The sequence below is a fragment of the Dermacentor andersoni genome, chromosome 9 (genome assembly GCF_023375885.2).
Source record: "Dermacentor andersoni chromosome 9, qqDerAnde1_hic_scaffold, whole genome shotgun sequence".
NCBI classification, from domain to species: Eukaryota; Metazoa; Arthropoda; class Arachnida; order Ixodida; family Ixodidae; genus Dermacentor; species Dermacentor andersoni.
In genome coordinates this window covers 137,535,814-137,553,705 of record NC_092822.1, presented here as the reverse complement: position 1 = coordinate 137,553,705, position 17,892 = coordinate 137,535,814, and the positions used below count along the sequence as shown (strand labels likewise).

The window sequence follows — 17,892 nt, the reverse complement described above, 5'->3', positions numbered from 1 at the left end:
GACGGGTTGCAGGAGGCCGGCTGGTTTCGACGGAGGCGACTTGCGCCTGTGGTAGTCGAGGCAAGTGCGGACGTGATGTTTCACGGTGGTGTTAAGTCTCGGCTAGTAGTACCCCTGCTGCACTCTGGCCAACGTTCTCGTGTAGCCTAAGTGACCAGAAGTCACCTCGTTGTGACAGGCTTGAAGTACTTCCGTACGAAGAGCTGCAGGAATGACGAGCAGATAGGGGGGGGGGGGGGGGGGGCGGTCGAAGGAAAGTTTCTTTTGTGGAGGATTTTGGCCCGCAAACAAAAGGACAACCGGCCTCTTGCGAAAACTCTAGGCGGTCTCGCAGATCTGCCCTCTAAGTAATTGATGAGTTGAAGCAACTCGGGGTCGTCCCGTTGTTGTTGAGCGATGGTGGATGTGTCCAGAACACAAAGAAATGCCGAGTCTTCTTCTGGTGGAGCAGACAACTCTATCGGCGATCGAGACAGGCAGTCGGCATCCGTATGGCGTTTCCCCGACTTGTACTTGACAGTCATGTCAAACTCTTGCAGCCGTAGGCTCCAACGCGCCAGTCTTCCCGAAGGGTCTTTAAGATTTGTCAACCAAAACAGTGAATGGCGGTCGCTGATAATTGTGAAGTGGCGGCCATACAAATATGGGCGAAATTTCGTAACCGCCCATACTACGGCGGCGCATTCCTTCTCAGTTGTAGAGTGATTAGCCTCTGTGCGTGAGAGTGTTCTGCTTGAATAGGCAAATACTCTTTCTGTGCCGTCCTGCAGCTGCACAAGTACAGCTCCCAAGCCAACATCGCTGGCATCAGTGTGGAGCAATGTAGGAGCGGTCTTATCAAAGTGAGCAAGCACTGGAGGTGTCTGGAGACGTTCCCGCAAGTCATTGAATGCACCTTGCTCTTCGTCGCCGCATACAAAAGCAGTGTCGTTTCTCGTCAGGCAAGTGAACGGCGACGTAATGCGAGAAAAGTCCGCAATAAACCTCCGGTAATAGGCACCGAGGCCGAGGAAGCGCCTGACAGTCTTTTTATCGGATGGTACGGGAAACTGTGCTACGGCGGCAATTAACTCAGGATCTGGGCGAACACCTGCGTGGCTGACGACGTGACCGAGAAACTGTAGTTCCCCGAAGCCAAAGTGGCACTTCTCCGGCTTCAGGGTGAGGCCGGCGGACCGGATGGACTGCAGAACCACTTCAAGCCGTTCGAGGTGTTCTTCAAAAGTTGCGGAGAACACGATGACGTCGTCCAGGTACACTAAGCATGTTTCCCACTTCAGACCCGAAAGCACACTATGCATGAGGCGTTGGAATGTAGCAGGGGCAGAGCACAAGCCGAAAGGCTTGTGCTCGAAGTAACAGCAACTCGAAGTAGGCTCAGGAAAAGGTCCCGTATCTAACAAGCCCTGCGAAGTCGCCTCTTTTCGGATTAGAGCTGCAAGATGGCAGCGGTGAGCGTGGAAGGAGAGGATATAACGAGGGAAGAATATGAGGACGAAGCAGGTTGGCGTGTTTGTGAAGAGAGGAGGATGTGCCAACGAGCAGACAAAACCTCACGTAACCAAGGATCAGGCAGCGCGCTTCTGAAGCGAGAACGCATTCAACAATAAGTCGAGCAAGGGACAGAAAGCAAGACAAATCATGGCGGCCAGCAGGATGCCCAGTTTGCCGAAGGCAGAGTACAATAGTGCGCCCACGTGATGGCTTCAAGGTCCCCGACTATGGGATCAATTGCCTAGAATGCTGCGTCGCCAACGCCGCGGGAACCCCCAGGAAGGAATCGGAAGATGACACGGTGTGTGCCAACTACAAACAGAACATTCTAGTGATCAGCACGCCATCGGGGGAGCGCGCCAAAAAATACAGGACTATCACTCGACTGAGGATGGGAGACAAGGAGTTCGAAGCCTACGCGTACAAGACTGCTCCGGAGGATACATCTAAGGGAGTGATAAGCGGAGTAACGCACGAGGTGTCTCCTAAAGAAATAGTGTAGATGCTTGTAACACCAAGGAATCCGACGGTCCTCATGGCCAAAAGGATCGGAAACACCACAAACGTCATCATCCTTTTCGACGGGCATCACGTCCCAAACTACGTGAGATACGGAAGGGCACTGGTCAAGTGCTCACTATACCGGAAGCAAATAGACGTATGCTACCAGTGCGGACGCCTCGGTCACAGAGCCGATGTCTGCCCGAACCCGAACAGCAGGATATGCAGCGGCTGCGGGATGGAGAACCCGCCACAGGACCACGAGTGCGAAGCGAAGTGCCAGCCTACGACGGATCGCCGATGTAATGCCAGATACAAGTTACCGTACTTGGTAAAGAGGCGCCGCTGGGAGCGAGCCAGACGAGAGGAAGAAGCGATGTACAAAGAAAAAGAAGCTGAAAGGCTTTACAGGCCTGGAGACAACGGTCGAAACATCGGACAAGGGACGGATCTGGACTGGAAGATTTCCCCAAGCTCCAGGCAAGGGAAAGGGGCCGCTTTAGGTACAACAACAGAGCCAGATCGAGATCCAGACCCAAAACCAGTAATACCGGATCTCCCAGAGCACAGGGGGGAGGAGGATCCCAGAGTCCAAAAGGAAAGAGCAACGTCACCGGCGCCGTGGGATAGGTGAGCTGGGCGGACGCGGCTTCCGGGGTGCGTGCGGAGGCAGAGGTTGCTTTTCGAAACAGAGTTAAGACGCTAGAGAAATAATTGGCGCAGATCAGGCAGAGCAATGTCGCGCTTATGGATGAAATTAAAAAACTCAGGGAAGAGAACGACCGTTTGAGAAGCGGGAAAGTGCCATGCAACGAGGAAACCTCGCGAGTTACAAGGGAGGAAAAAGACACAGCAACGGGAGAAGACGTAGCACTCACCCCCATTAAACGTAAAACCGAGAACGCTCCGATTGAAATCCGAGTAAAAAAACCCAAGCCAGGCACGACGCTCCAAGGAAGACAGGAGGAATTTGAACAGAAAATCGAAACCAGCATCAAACAGAACGAAACCAAATTTTAAACTAAACTAGAACAACTGGAAGTGAGGCTTGAGGAAAGGATGGAGGCAAAGATAGAGGCACTAGGAAAGGCGATACTACAGCAAGTGCAACAAATGATGGCTGACTTCGAATCGAAGCTAGCAATATGGGGACCGCAGACAAGTAGGGGGGGGGGGGACCGGTTAAGACGGCCATCAAGCCGTACACTAGGCCCCCGGTGCCCGCCGACGGATTGTAGAACCTGTAACGCCGCCATGGACAGACGAAATAAATGCACGATTTGGCAATGGAATTGTAGAGGATACGATCGAAAACGATACATTTTGCAGCAATACCTTAAACAAAGAAAACCCGGATATTATAATGATGCAGGAAACGCACGGGCTGTCGGGATACAAGTCCTGCAAAAGGGGAGACGAAGGTGCTAACGACGTTGGTAAAGCGAAATCACTCAATCGTGCAACGCGGCACGGAGGTTAAGTCAATCGATCACATTCTTCTAGAACTCATACCCGTGCGGAAAACGAAGGACAGTCTCCTTGTATTAAATATTTATACCAGTCCAAAGTGCAGACACCATAAATTTCCATCGCTCTTTAAATAAACCCTAGCCATAGCGGACAACCGAGCGGTAGTGATCGGAGGCGATTTTAACCCCCGAATGCAGAGATCTAACTTGGCTCGAACTTGAATTCTGGCAATCTCAGGGACAGCCTCGCCGCTCGATCGTGCTCGACCTTGCAGACAACTTGTGAACGACTTGGCTGGGTCCAAGTCCGCTCGAGTTTCAAGTCTGCTCCCAGGCTAGCTTGAAACTAATTTCGTGCGGTATTCCAATATGGCAGCCTCCCGAACGGACGTCGTGCGGAGGTTATCTTCTTTCGAGTTTGCTTGCTACGCCATGGATACAGCATTTTCAGAGGCGCATCCCTTGCCGAAAATTCCGCGACCCGCCCCACGTGACCGAGGGAATCCGATGGAGCTGTACGACGACGAACAATTTCTCTGTCGCTACAGATTCACGAAGAACGCCGCGCGACAGCTTCTCGCTATGTTGCCTATCCGGGAAAGCGGAGACAACAGACAGCCTGTGCCTCCCATGCTGCAGCTGCTGATGGCGCTGAGGTTTTACGGCGCTGGCACGTTTCAAACAGTCACCGGGCATCAGGTACGCATTCCTCAGTCAGCAGTGTGCCGCGCAGTTGGAAAGTTGACACTGCTCATCGCGAAGCACCTGCGCCCGATGGTGGTGCGCTTCCCGCAGTCGTCGAGACTTCCCATGAAGTGATGCGGGATTTTTATGAAGTGGCTGAATTTCCTGGCGTAACCGGATGCGTTGAGTGCACACACGTGCGCATTAAAAGCCCCGGTGGTAAAGACGCGGAGGTCTTCCGTAATAGCAAGGGCTTTTTCTCCATCAACGTACAGGTAAGCAAGGAAAATTGAAACGCTCTGAACAGTTTAGCTCGCCTGCATTTCGTGCACTGCACGTGTTGTGCTTTCTTTTTCTTTTTTATTATTCTTGCAGGACGTACAGTCGTGGACAGAAAATTATGGACCATGAAATCTAAGAAAAAGCTGAATATCTCCGCAACCTCACAACGCAATCTGGTATTTGCATTTTGACCTCGACTAGAATATGCTAACAACATTGTCGTGGGCAGTTTTACTGGTTACGGCTACAGGCTGCTCGGGAATTGAACGTTTTCGGAGATCCCGTGGTCCATTTTATTCTGTCCGCGACTGTACATTCATTAGCTCGCTTGTATCGAGCGCTGGCGGAGTAAATAAGAATAAATATTAATGCAGCTAATATGTAGGGGCCTGGAGCTTATACCTTCATCGCATGTTTCGCTGCGCTGGAGGTCCGTCATTTTATTTTGAACCCAGAGATTGTATCAGAATGTACCTTCGTTTCTTATAAAGTGCATGACTAGAACGTTGTAACACTTTATTATTTTCTTTTTCTGCTTGCCCATTAATGCGGGTTTCGCGGGGGTTTTCGAATAAAGACTACTGTCTGCGGTTTGTGATCGAAAGAATTTCTTGTCGACAGTGATTGAGTGCAACAACATGCATCCGTACTACACGGGTAGTTCTCGTCTAGCTTGCTGTGTGTTGTTTTTTCGGCGCTATAACCCTCTTCTGGAAATAGTTATCCCAATTGTGCTGACTGATATGTTGCTGGTTTGATGCAGGCTGTCGCCGGACCAAAATTGCAATTTTTTGACATCGGTGCCGGCTGGCCAGGCTCGGTGCACGATAGCCGAATTTTTGACAATTCCCGCTTGCGGGTGCTCTACGAGGAGAGCAGGGTGCCTGGAGTGTTGCTGGGAGATGCGGGGTATGCATGTCAGCCATTCTTGCTGACACCGCTCTCAGACCCTGGCCCAGCACACCCACCACAAGGAAGGTAAGTTCACATGTCGGTGACGTTGCATGACGGAAACATGGACCACGTTGTTGAGGTGTGGCATCGAATCGTAAGGCTTGTAGGGTAACTTGTAATAAACATTTATACAAACAGGTACCAGAAAGCCCACATAAGGACACGCAACATTGTTGAAGCGTCTGGAAGCGCCGCTTTCTTTGCCTGGATATGGGGCTGCAGCATAAGGAAGGAAACGTCGTCCTCATTATAACAGCCTATGCAGCACTGCACAACTTGGTGTGTCTGCTGAAGGAGCCGCAGCCTCCTGTTCACAGAGTTCTCCCAAGCCCCTCCAGCATGACAGCGGCAAAGCGAACACTGCAATTGCCACGAGTTGATCGCCTCATTGACAGCTTTTCAGGAGTGCAAGCACGGCAGCTGCTCATCCAGAAGAGCTTCACTTGGGTAAATACTGCAGATATCTTTTGTATCTTTCATACCTGCTTCACTATATGTCTGCATCTGTATTTCAATAAACGTCAGCTGAAAGTTAGCGCCTGTCCTGTGTCTCTGTCACCTCCCTGTCTTTTTGAATTGGTGCTAAAGGCTTTGCGATATCTAGCAGTCCCTTTGGCGAAAGAAACTGCTCGAGAACTTTTTTAACGTGTAACGCAGGTTCCATGTACGCGCAATCTTCGCGATAAGACAACAAACCTTGCGGAAAGCGTGATTACGAGCGTATTTCCTCATCTCCAATGATTACACATGCCATCACTAGTTATTAGCGCTCACGACCATATTTACGCTCAGCATGCCGAACTGTCACGCACTCATCCACCGAATACAAGACATGCGCAAGAGCATAATAAAAAGTAGCCCAAATGAGCCAGTCATGCAGAACATGTGCGCTTACCAGTTTTGTGGCACTCTCGCTTTTCTTTCGCAGCTTCCTCTTTCCACTTTTGCTTAAGGTTGTTCCATCATTTTTTCTGTTGGAAGTGATCGCGCCGCGTAATCCCGTGGTTGGCATTATATTGTTTTGCTATTTCCATGTCTCATTATTCTTGGTCAACGACGCGACATTAGTTTTCTTGCATTCTACAATATGCTTGTAGTCGTTCACGAGCGCGGTCAGTAGGCTCTTTTCGTCTTCTGTAAAACGGAGTGCCGCATTGCGTTGCGGTGCATTCTCTTGGGAGGAGAGCGTACGTGAGTGCGACATTTCAGCATCAAAGCCTGTTGACAGGACAAGTTCGTACCAAATGCAGCGCGCGGCCGTCTCGCGAGCCCCACAACTTGTTTTCCTAACAGACCACACTTTTCTAGCAGACGACACGCGCTGGCGATTTGCAATGTCTATCACTGTGCCACACTCTCCCTCTCGTTGTTCTCGACAAACCCTACATGTGCAGTAGACAAATCGTTTGCACGTGTCATTTTATTTATTTATTCATTTAGTTTTTTATCGGGTGTTCGTCACCCATATGGGTCCGGACAGGGGACTCTACTGCGCTCGGTACTCTTCGTTCGCAGCACATGTTGCTGTTTTTTTTTTTTTTTTTTTTCTTGTTTATGACTCCGGCCTAGCGCGTTCGAATAGGTTGGCCTTTTCTTCAAAGGGTCACGTAGCCCGACCAGAACAAGGGCTGTCCCCTTCCTGCTGGAATGCCTATAAGGGATGCGCGAGCTCCCTCAGAAACCGACCGTATGCGTCGTCTCGGCCTTTTGCATCCGGTTGCCGGCCCAGACGGCGCATGAACGCCTTGCGGCAATCGAGAACAAAAGCCGTTGAAAGCCCGCCATACGAACCAACCATTTTGTTCGCTTCTCTACAGCCATTTATACAAACGCTCCACAAAACCTTTAGGTTGAAATGAAGCTAAAACCGAAATAAATGTGACTATAAAATTATTTTGCACTCAAATACACTGTCGCGTAAAAGTGGAGCACCGACTTGAAATAATGGTGATACCTGCAACTAACAAAACGCGCCAAAAAACCGAAACTTGAGAACCACTTAAACCCACCGGTAACGGCGCCTTCCGCAAGCAACACTGCGCATCGCAGCGGCGGACGTCGCCAGATGAAATAAATTTACTCAAACTACATTTCAGCACTTATGCTCTTATAGAAATCTGGAAAGGTACATACTTTTTTGCTGTACAACGTGCCTTACGCTAATGAATTTATTGTTAACCTCGAACACAGACGAGCAACCTGCTTTTGCATTGAAGCACAGTCTTGACTTGACGAAGCAAATCAGCTTGAGCGTCTATGAAACGCGAAAGCCGACTTGGGCGTTTTAAATCCCGCTTCTTGCTTCGGGCCGACTTCGTCAAGTAAAGTCCAAGACCGATCCAAGTTAGACCTTTGCATTCGGGGGTAACGCCCAACATGCGGCATGGGGCTACAAAATCTAAACTAAAAAAGGCAGGAACCTATGGCTAGACGCGCAGCAGGAAGGCCTGACCCTCGTGACCAACCAATCGCTTCCCACGAAAATAGGTACCAGCGTTTGCGCGGAACTCCGCCAGATTTAACATTCACCAAGAACATACGGGACACGCAGTGGACAAATACGCAACACGACTTTGGGAGCGATGACAATATACTGGAAATAACAGTAAGGGAAGGACCGCGCAAGACAAAGGGTAGACCACTTAAGATTTGTCGACTGGGACAAATTCAGGAAAATAAGGGAAAAGGCCGATAACACGACACAAGGTATTGAGGAATGGACGGAAAAACTGAAGGGAGATGTGGCGGCAGCTACGAAAACGATCCCGCCGGAGGCGCGTTTAGAGAACGTAGACAGTAAGCTTCTACACATGTGGGAAGCTAAGACAGGGTTGCAGCGGAGATGAAAAAGAACAAATACACAACCTGACGCTTCGTAGAAAGATAGCCAAATTGAATAGGGACTTAGAACAGTACGCCCAGCAGCTATGCAGACAACAGTGGGAGGAAAAATTCAACGACATGGACAGTCAGATAGGAATGGCAAAAACGTGGAACATCCTTCGATATTTGTTAGATCCGAATGGGACCAAGTCGGCGTATAGGCAAAATATAAATCGGCTAATACAAACGTACCGAGGGACAGAGCAGGACTTCCTCAAGGAAATCGAGAAAAGACACACCTCGCTAGCGATGCCTGTCATACACCCCGACTACACAGGGCAGGTAAATGACGAATTAGACAACAAAATCGACGAGTCAGAGGTCAGGGCAGCCCTACAGAATCCAATACCAAGTCGGCTCGCGGACAATACGGGGTTTATTTATTTATTCAATTTATTAACATACCACAAAGGCCCGGCAGGCATTACATAGGGGGAGGAACAACAGTAAGTACAAAGCAACGCAGTACTACGATGTGTACAGAAGTCGCTGACCATTAACAGCATGTTGAAAACAAAAAGAAAATATAAAGACACATAGAACAATCATCAACATACATTCAATTGTTACAGAGAGTAGCGTTATTATACACACGTATAATATGGGGAGAGGGGAAGAATGAAGGTTACAGCTCAAGGTAACGTTTCAGGCTGGCTACAAACGCTTCGTAATCAATGACAGATGCAATGGCGCCAGGTAGAAGATTCCATTGACGGATGGCTAGGACGAGCGGCGAATGAAAGAACAGGTTAGTGCGAGCAAAGATGGGTTCGACTTTGAGTTGGTGGTCAATGCGTGGGAATATGCGGTGCGCTGGCGTGAGACGGGACATAGCAAAGGAAGAGTGGCTGTGATATAATTTGTGGAAAAAGGACAGTATGGAAAACGTTCTACGTCTTTCAAGAAGAGGTAACTCGAGAGCTTTCTTTATTTCAGTCACGCTTGCCGTACGCGAGTACTTCTTCGATATGAATCGAGCCGCTTTATTTTGAAGAGACTCCAATTTTGTTATTAAGTATGCTTGGTACGGGTTCTGCCGTATCGCGTCATTACAAGCCAGCCTATCGCATCACGAAGTGCGCATGCACCTACTGACTCGTACGGTCTGAAAGCAGCCACGCTATCTTCAATAAACCATTCCATTGCTTGCACATACTGCGTCTGTTGTTGTTACTCGCGCTACAGCAGTGGCGACGAAGATGGGATTTCATGTGAGCATGGTCAGCGACTGACAGGATCGAATGATGGCATCTCGCCCAGCGGTTTTCGACGAGACGGTGAGCAGCTGGAGCACGTACAGAATACGGCTGGAAGCTTATGCCAAGGATGCCTTCCAACCGTGTCGGTTAACAGCCAGACTTACGATGAAGTCGTTGAATACCTCGAGGAACATTACAATCCTCAAGATAATGAAATAGCGGCGAGTTTCTCGCTCTTCATACGCAAACAAAGGGACGGAGAGAGCGTTCGGGAAAACATTGCCGACCTTCGGAGACTGGCGGAAAGTTGCAACTTCGGCAACTCGCTGCACCGTATGCTGCGAGACCGCATAGTATGCGGAATCAGGGACGACGACGCACGACGCTGCCTATTAACGCGGAAGAAGCTAACTTTTGAGGAAGCAGAAGAATTTGCCATAGCTTCAGAGAAGGCGCTAGGCGACGTTCGTGACATGCGAGAAGCAGACCCAGTGACTACGGGAACCAGCATCAATGTTGTACAGTCGCAGCGAGGACGACGACCCTGGACGAAGTGGAACACGGCAAAGAACAAACATTCATGTGAGCGTTGCGGCGGCCCCCACGCAACACACATGTGCCGTCATCGAAACAAAAGGTCATCTGGCGAAGGTTTGCAGCAGTGGCCGCCCTCGAGAACGTGGTGCCTTTGCCGTCGAGAAAATGGAAGGTGAGAACGAAGAAGAAATGTTACTTGCTCTTGTCACTCACAGCTCCGCCGACAGAGCTACGTTGAAGCCTCTCGAGGAAGAGTTGACATGGCAGGGCCGGAAATTGCGAATGATTCTAGACACGGGTTCTCCGTTCAGCGTCATACCGAAGAACATACTTAAGAAACATCGCAAATGGTGGCCGGCACTGGAAAAAACGTCACTCCGCTTAACATGCTTCCTCGGGCCATTGCCAGTTGTCGGCGAGATAACCATGAGGGTTCAGTCTGGATCGGCTGTTGTGACCAGCACGCTAATCGTGGTGGCATGTAATGGACCACTGCTGTGCGGCCTTAACACGATAGAGGCCTTCCGTAAGGCGGGTGTGTCCTTCTGCGACACTAGAACCACCTCAAGTGTAAATGTTCTTCGGGATAACAAGATGACGCCTCTGCTCGATGAATTTTCGGATCTTTTTGAGAACAAGCTTGGCTGTTGCAAGGGCCCCGCTGTGCAATTACACCTCGAAGAAGGAGCCCGCCCACGTTTCTGTAAGGCACGTACAGTGCCTTATGCCATGCGCTCCAAAGTTTCGGCCGAGATCGACCGTCTTGTGCAAGACGGAGTGCTTTTGCCGATAAGCATTTCAGATTGGGCAACACCGGCGGTTCCGGTAGCAAAAAAGAACGGCGATATACGATTGTGTGGCGACTTCAAGTTAACAGTCAACCCGGCGGAACAGTATCCCCTGCCCAAAGTTGAAGACATATTTGCGGCGCTTTCGGGAGGCGAAGTCTTCAGCACTCTGCACCTACGCAACGCGTACAATCAGCTGCTGCTGGACGACGAAGCTAGAAAGACGGCGGTACTCAACACACACCGGGGCCTTTACTGCTACAATCGCCTAGCATTTGGAACTGCTTCAGCCCCCGCCTTGTTCCAGCGACGCATGGAATCGATTTTGCAAGGTCTGCCGAATGTTCAAGTGTACCTCGACGACATCATTGTGGCGGAAAAGGAAAACGACACATCGGTACTGCGGAAGGTGTTTCATCGGCTTCGTGAACACAACCTGAAGTTGAATAAAGCCAAGTGCCGGTTTAGGGAAGCACAAGTGTCGTTTCTGGGGCACCGCATCGATGACAAAGGTCTTCATCCTCTGCAAGATAACCTCGAAGCGGTACTGGCCGCGCGGAAGCCAACATCGGTAAGCCAGCTGAAATCGTTCTTGGGCTTGGTTACTTATTCTCCACTGCGCGCTGACGTGCGTCCTGCAGGACTTCTATTAAAGTTTTTCCAATCCAATTGGTTACTTATTATGCTAAATTCTTGCCCAACTTGTCAACGACGCTGGCTCCCTTATATCGCTTGCTGGCAAAGGGGGTGTTGTGGCAATGGGGGCCATCCCAGGACAGAGCATTTGGAGAAGCAAAGAGAGCCTTAGGCAAGGCAAAATTTCTGGTCCACTATGACCCGCGAAAACCCCTTCGCCTGGAATGCGATGCCTCATCGGTCGGCTTGGACGCAGTGCTGTCCCACCGCATCAAGGACGAAGACTATCCGATAGCTTTTCGCTCCAGAACCTTGACGCCGGCGGATCGAAATTACTCGCAACTGGAAAAGGAAGCGCTCGCCCTAGTTTTCGGTGTGACAAGGTTCAGAGACTATCTTTTCGGCAATAAATTTTGACTGACAACGGATCATAAGCCGTTGACAGGGCTGTTCCATCCCGAGAAACCAATTCCGCAGATGGCGGCGGCCAGGATACAGCGTTGGGCGCTCCTTTTATCAGCGTATCAGTATGACATAGAATTCCGGAAAGGACCATTACACGCGAATGCCGATGCTTTGAGCCGTTTGCCGCTGCCGGAGCAAGGGCAGCTTGGTGAAGATGATCCCGTCGAATACGTGCTACATGCGCAAGCTTTGACAGATTTTTCTCTTAGCGCAGATCAGTAGGCAGACAGCACGAGCGAGGACATGCTCCTCCGACAGGTGAAGACGTGGATCCTTTGTGGTCGGCCAAACCAACTGGGGCCGGAGCAACAGTGCCTTCAGCCGTACTTCACCCGCAGATACGAACTCACTGTGAGTAAAGGACTAATATACTGGGGTCATCGCGTAGTTTTGCCCGAGACCGTGCGGGCACTTATTCTGAGAGAACTTCACGACACCCACCCAGGCATGACTGCAATGAAGCGCCTGGCCCGTACGATGTTTTGGTACCCCGGATTGGACCACGACATAGACAAGCTGGTACAAAGCTGCCAGCAATGCGTGCAATGTTGGCCCATGCCAGCGGTACAGGTCCCTTCAAGCTGGCCGAAAACCAACAAGCGTTGGTCTCGCCTTCATATCGACTATGCAGGGCCAGTGGAAGGTCACATGATCTTGGTGGTGGTAGATGCAGAAACGAAATGGATAGAGGCAGTACCTCTTAAAACAGCAAGTGCAGAAACTACAGTCGAAGTACTGCGAGAGATCTTCGCGCGTTTTGGTCTGCTCCATACAGTCGTTTCCGACAATGGGCCACAATTTAGCAGTTCAGTGACTGAAAGATTTTTCAAAGATAACCATGTGTGTCATGTTACCTCCGCTCCATACTATCCGCAGTCAAACGGATTGGCGGCGCGTGCAGCGCGCACCGTTAAGGAAGGTATCAAGAAAAATAAGGATGGAAGTCTGCTCAGTCGTATTTCCAAGTTCTTGCTACGCTATAGGGCAACACCAACTCGATATGGCAAGTCGCCCGCGGAGATGTTGCTGGGTTTTCAACCCAGGACCCGCCTAAGTGCACATTTTCCAGAGGAAGAGGCGGCACGGGATCCCACGGTGAGCAGACCCCCGGCACCGTTGCCACAAGTCTTTTCACCGGGAGCGCCTGTTTGGTCGCGGCAGTGCCAGAGATGGTTACCCGGCACGGTGACGTCAACAAGAGGTACGCGTATGGTCACGGTGGACACCACAGGAGGGGTGCAGCGCCGTCACGTAGACCAAGTGCGGCCACGACTCGCAGCGGATGAAGTAAAGCAAGAATTCTACGCAACTCGACCTGGAGACAACCAAGTCACAGAGAGTAATCAACCCTCTACAGTGGAAGACGCTGAACCATCGTCAGACGGATCACTTGGTACATCCCATGCTTCCAGTCAAGCAACCTCAAGCGTACCGGCGGGCTTCGGACTTCCTGCGTTCTACGCGCACAAGGAGACCACCCGACAGGCTAGGCTTCTAAGGGGGAGGAAGTGCCGTATCGCGTCATTCCAAGCCAGCCTATCGCATCACGAAGTGCGCATGCAACTACTGATTCGTACGGAATGAAAGCAGCCACGCTATCTTCAATAAACCATTCCATTGCTTGCAACTACTGCGTCTGTTGTTGTTACTCGCGCTACAGCAGGTTCCAAATCAAGGAGGCGTAATCGAACGGCGAGCGCAGTAATGTGGTGTATGCTAAATACTTAAGGCCCAACCACACGCAGCCCGGGATACGCGTCTCGCTACGCGTACACGTAAGCGTACGCGTCTGCGTGCGCGTACGCGGGTGATGAAGGGAAGGGCATCCATCCTCACGATACGCGCACACGTGCGCGCTTCGCTGCGCGTAGCACAGGGCTGACAGACCAGCGGCCCAGCGATGGCAGAAACGGTCGTCTTTGGCCTTGAGAAAAGTTTATCTTCAATTTCATTGTGGCTAGCCATTTTTATTTAATTTATCAATGCTAGAGCTAGTACATTGTTTTTAAGTTGAGAAACGCACGCTGTTCGTATCAATACATCCTTATGGCAAGAAAAGCTACATCAATTATCAACATCACGCGTGATAGCATCTGCTTGCTCACAACTGCAGCTGACATCTGCGCGCGACCACGCACGACGTTGCTGCCGAGCTCTTGCTTAGCCGCTTGCTTCGCGGGCATCAGCGTTCTCTCCCCGCAATGTACCACATGAGAAAGAAGCTTTTGCTGCTGCTGCTCTTGCAAAGGCGGCGGGAGCGCAGAAAGCGTCTGCGGCCTCTACGGCGACGTTGGTGGGTCCGGCCAGTCTTTCAACTGTGCAAAGAAGGACTTTACGGCTGTGAGTAGCTTCTTTCCTTTCGATGATCTACAGTGGTAGAACTAGGAGCCTGTGTTTGGACATGGGGACTAATCTTCGTTAGGACAGCAATTACTTATCAGTGTTATTAGGTGCGCGCATAATTGAAAGGGTTATGCGGGGATCGTACTCGAAGCGCGCGAACGCCCAATTCGCAGAACAGCATCGCGTCGTCGTGCAAGGTTCGTCCAGGTTGACAGCACCGATCGAAACGATAACGTGACGTACGCGAACAGGGGGAACGACAGGCGCAGGGTGTAGTTCGGAAAGCGCGAAAGCATAGGCGAAGATCGGGCTGATTAGCCGCCGGAAGCATACAGACAGTATATTGGATACGTGGTGACCACACCTCACGACGTTTCAACCGCCGTCAGTCTAACCCGTGTATGCCGTACGACATACGGTCATTAACTGTTCAGCTTCAGAGGGGAAGAAGCGCTTGATTCTATTTAACAGACAATCTGTAATACTAATTTGGAGCTCCCTTCATTATTAACAGTAGACCATACTGTTTACACAGAGCTTGTGTAGCACCCTCTTTTCTTGCACAAAATTTATAAGGATTAAGTTTTGTAATACATTTTCTGCTATTGGATATTTTATTTGATATCCAGATTATTTTTTCTTCATTTGATTCGATTCTAAACCTACTTTTCGGTATTAGCACACCCGTACAAAAAGCTAAGGACTGCTAGTTATATTTGTGCCATTAGTATAGCACATAGATTCAAGAACACCTTTTTACACGTGTTGGTTGTCTTATATGAAGCTTGTGGACGAGATACGATTTCCTATATTTTCTGTCTCTCAGAAGTGTGACTGTAGAATATGAAGTGTAATGTAATTAAATTGTGACCTGGGGGGCAGGTTAAAATTCTGTGCGACTAATTTCTGAAGTTTCTTGGCAGTGGCCGCACGATTTTAATATACCGTTGACTGGCTCTCCTGTTTTGCCGAACCACTGTTTGTATTCAAGCACATAAACAAAGCAGGGGGTAAAATGAATGATGGCTAGTGGCTATACGTGTGTGTCAGTGAAAAGTGTACAGCTCCTGATACCTGCGCGTGTATGTGGGCAGGGCATGGTCTTGCTGCCAGGCAATAATGCAGCATTTTTTACAGATGCAACGGATAGGTCAGGATGACCACGGATTTTTCAACAAGTTCTTTCGCAAGGCGCCGCAGCTCTTGGACAAGCTATTGAGCTTTTTAGCAGAGGACCTCACACGGCAGCACCACATTCGAGAAACCCCTGGAGCCTGGAGAACGACTTGCTGTAGCATTGAGGTTGGTAAAGGACAGTTGCCCCTAGAGTAATAATGTGCGATTGGAGGAATACAGAACACCGTTTCTTTGTCATTTAATGTATAATCTATTTTGTTTTATTTACATATTACTGCCCGCCGCCTTTTGAAAGCCAAATCAGGAAGGAGTCACAAAACATTGAAGCAAAACAAAAGAAAGAAGGAAACGACTGACAATGAGCGTGCATAAAAAATACTAATACAGAATAATAATAATATATTAATAATCACAGAATACAGAATTATAAACAACTAACTATTTATTAACTCATAAACAAATAAAAAAAATGGGACACGAAATGCTGATAGAAAACGAGAAATAGTAATGATGGTACTGACAATGCGCGTGAAAAGAAATACAAGAAAAAAATGATCGCATGATCACAGAAACTGAAAGTTTCCACTTACTGCATCACCAGTGTAACAGTTACGGCTAACTCTAAAGAAAACTGCCATCGACTGGCATCGCACAAAAGCTACCTCAGTGCTTTTGACCTTGCACAACCTGTAAAACATGCACTGAGGTATGCTTGCACATGTAGTATTAAACAAAGGTGGTAGCTAACCTACGCAAATGAATTTTGATCGTATGTCACCCGAAAAGGGCCCCCACAGCCATGTAGATCATTGTCAAGAAAAATCAAGTCATCATATTTAGTATTCAAACAATTGAGACATGCGTACAAATTTTTTTTCAACTTGCATTCAAGCTACTTGGCATCCCGGTAAGACATAAAAGACGTTGCCTTGACTTAGTGTGGGGATTGAGGCGGCTAGACTCTGCAGGGGTGTGTAAGTGATATAGTGGCGATCATGCCTGCAAAGTATTAAACAACTGCAGAACAGCACGACAGCCGCAGAAATTTCTTAAATTTTTTTCAGCTTAAGAAATTTTTTAAAGCTCACATGCTGTTCACGGCTCCCATCAGGTAGCCCTGCTTCCTGCCAGAGAAGCAGGGTCATACGTATAAATGTCTCATTTACACACTGCCTTCAATGTCACTGACTACGTACGAAGACTTTGGCCGAACATCCAATGCAGAACATGTAAAACCAACTCTGGAACTGAGCCACGGAACACAAAGAAAAAAAAATGCAAGGAATGTGGCTTGTGGATGATAGTTGTGGGAGAGGTAGAAGTTGTCTATGTTGGCAGTGAACCTCGCCTCCTGGCTATGTGGTGGCAAGAGTTTTCCCTTTCCGCTATCTCTTCTAATAATAATAAAACAATTTAAAAAATGCTTGCGCTGCTAGAATGCCCCGACAGGCTTTACAACTTGCAGCATATAACCGAAATTTTCAATGGGGTCTGGTTGAAGGTTCATTACATTTCTTTTTATTTACAGGCATGTACAGGCATCTCTAGATGCATGCACAAACTCTACATGCACAGGTGGTGAACTCAAAAAGGTTCATTGCTGCAAGACAAGCTGAATGAGTAAACACAGATAAAAGCGATAAACATCTGTCTTGCAACAACAAACCTTTAGTTGCAAGTCAGTGCTTCTTTATCGTAGGTGTGTTGCTAAAACATGTTCACACATCTCTACAGCAGCCATGGCCGGCCAACCAGGCCCACAGATATCAACTTTATGAAATTCTTGAATACCGCACAAAAATATGGATACAACACAATGTAAAATGAACAAAAAAGAAGAGTTGAGGGGCTTTGACATGACAACAACAGACAAGGAAACGTATATAAAGCATAAAGGAAAATAACTGTCATTTTATTTGTAATGTCAACACCAGAAGGAGAAGGGAAATGAAAGTGGACAAAACATAACTTGCCACTGGTGGGAGCTAAAACCAAAACCAATTGAGCTGGAGGCTATTCCACCGTCAATTTCATACAATGTTTATGTGTACTAGATTAGGCTCTTGGAGTGTTCTTGCACGAGTAGCACTGGCGAACACTACCAGGGTGACATCTAGTACATGCACATACAGGCCCAAGAAAGTTTGCAGAGGGATAGCCATTGCTGCAGCTCTACTGGTAAAGCAATGCAAGCATAATTCAAAGGTTGTGGGTTCGTCTCCCATTAGTGGGAAGCTACCTTTTCATATACTTTCATTTTCCTCCTTATTTTTCCATTTCGATGTAAAGTAATTACATTCATCAATGATTTTTTTTTGTTTCATTGTCTCTTGGCTTTATTATACAAAAAGTATACATTAAAAAACATTAATCTTTGAATTACTCTCCTACTTGCATCAATTTAATTTTCAAGTTGAGATGCGTATCCTCACTGACCTCTCTAATGTGTTTGAGCAGAGAGACGGCAAAAGTTCGAGGTCGTCCCGTGGTTTGCATCTTTTGATTGCACTTGAAACATTG

General features: G+C 48.7%; 1 pseudogene; it reads left to right on the top strand.

Moving 5' to 3' along the window:
• The first annotated feature begins 3,833 nt into the window (after window positions 1-3,833).
• LOC126529717 (uncharacterized) lies at window positions 3,834-13,390 on the top strand (annotated as a pseudogene).
• The last annotated feature ends 4,502 nt before the right edge of the window (window positions 13,391-17,892 follow it).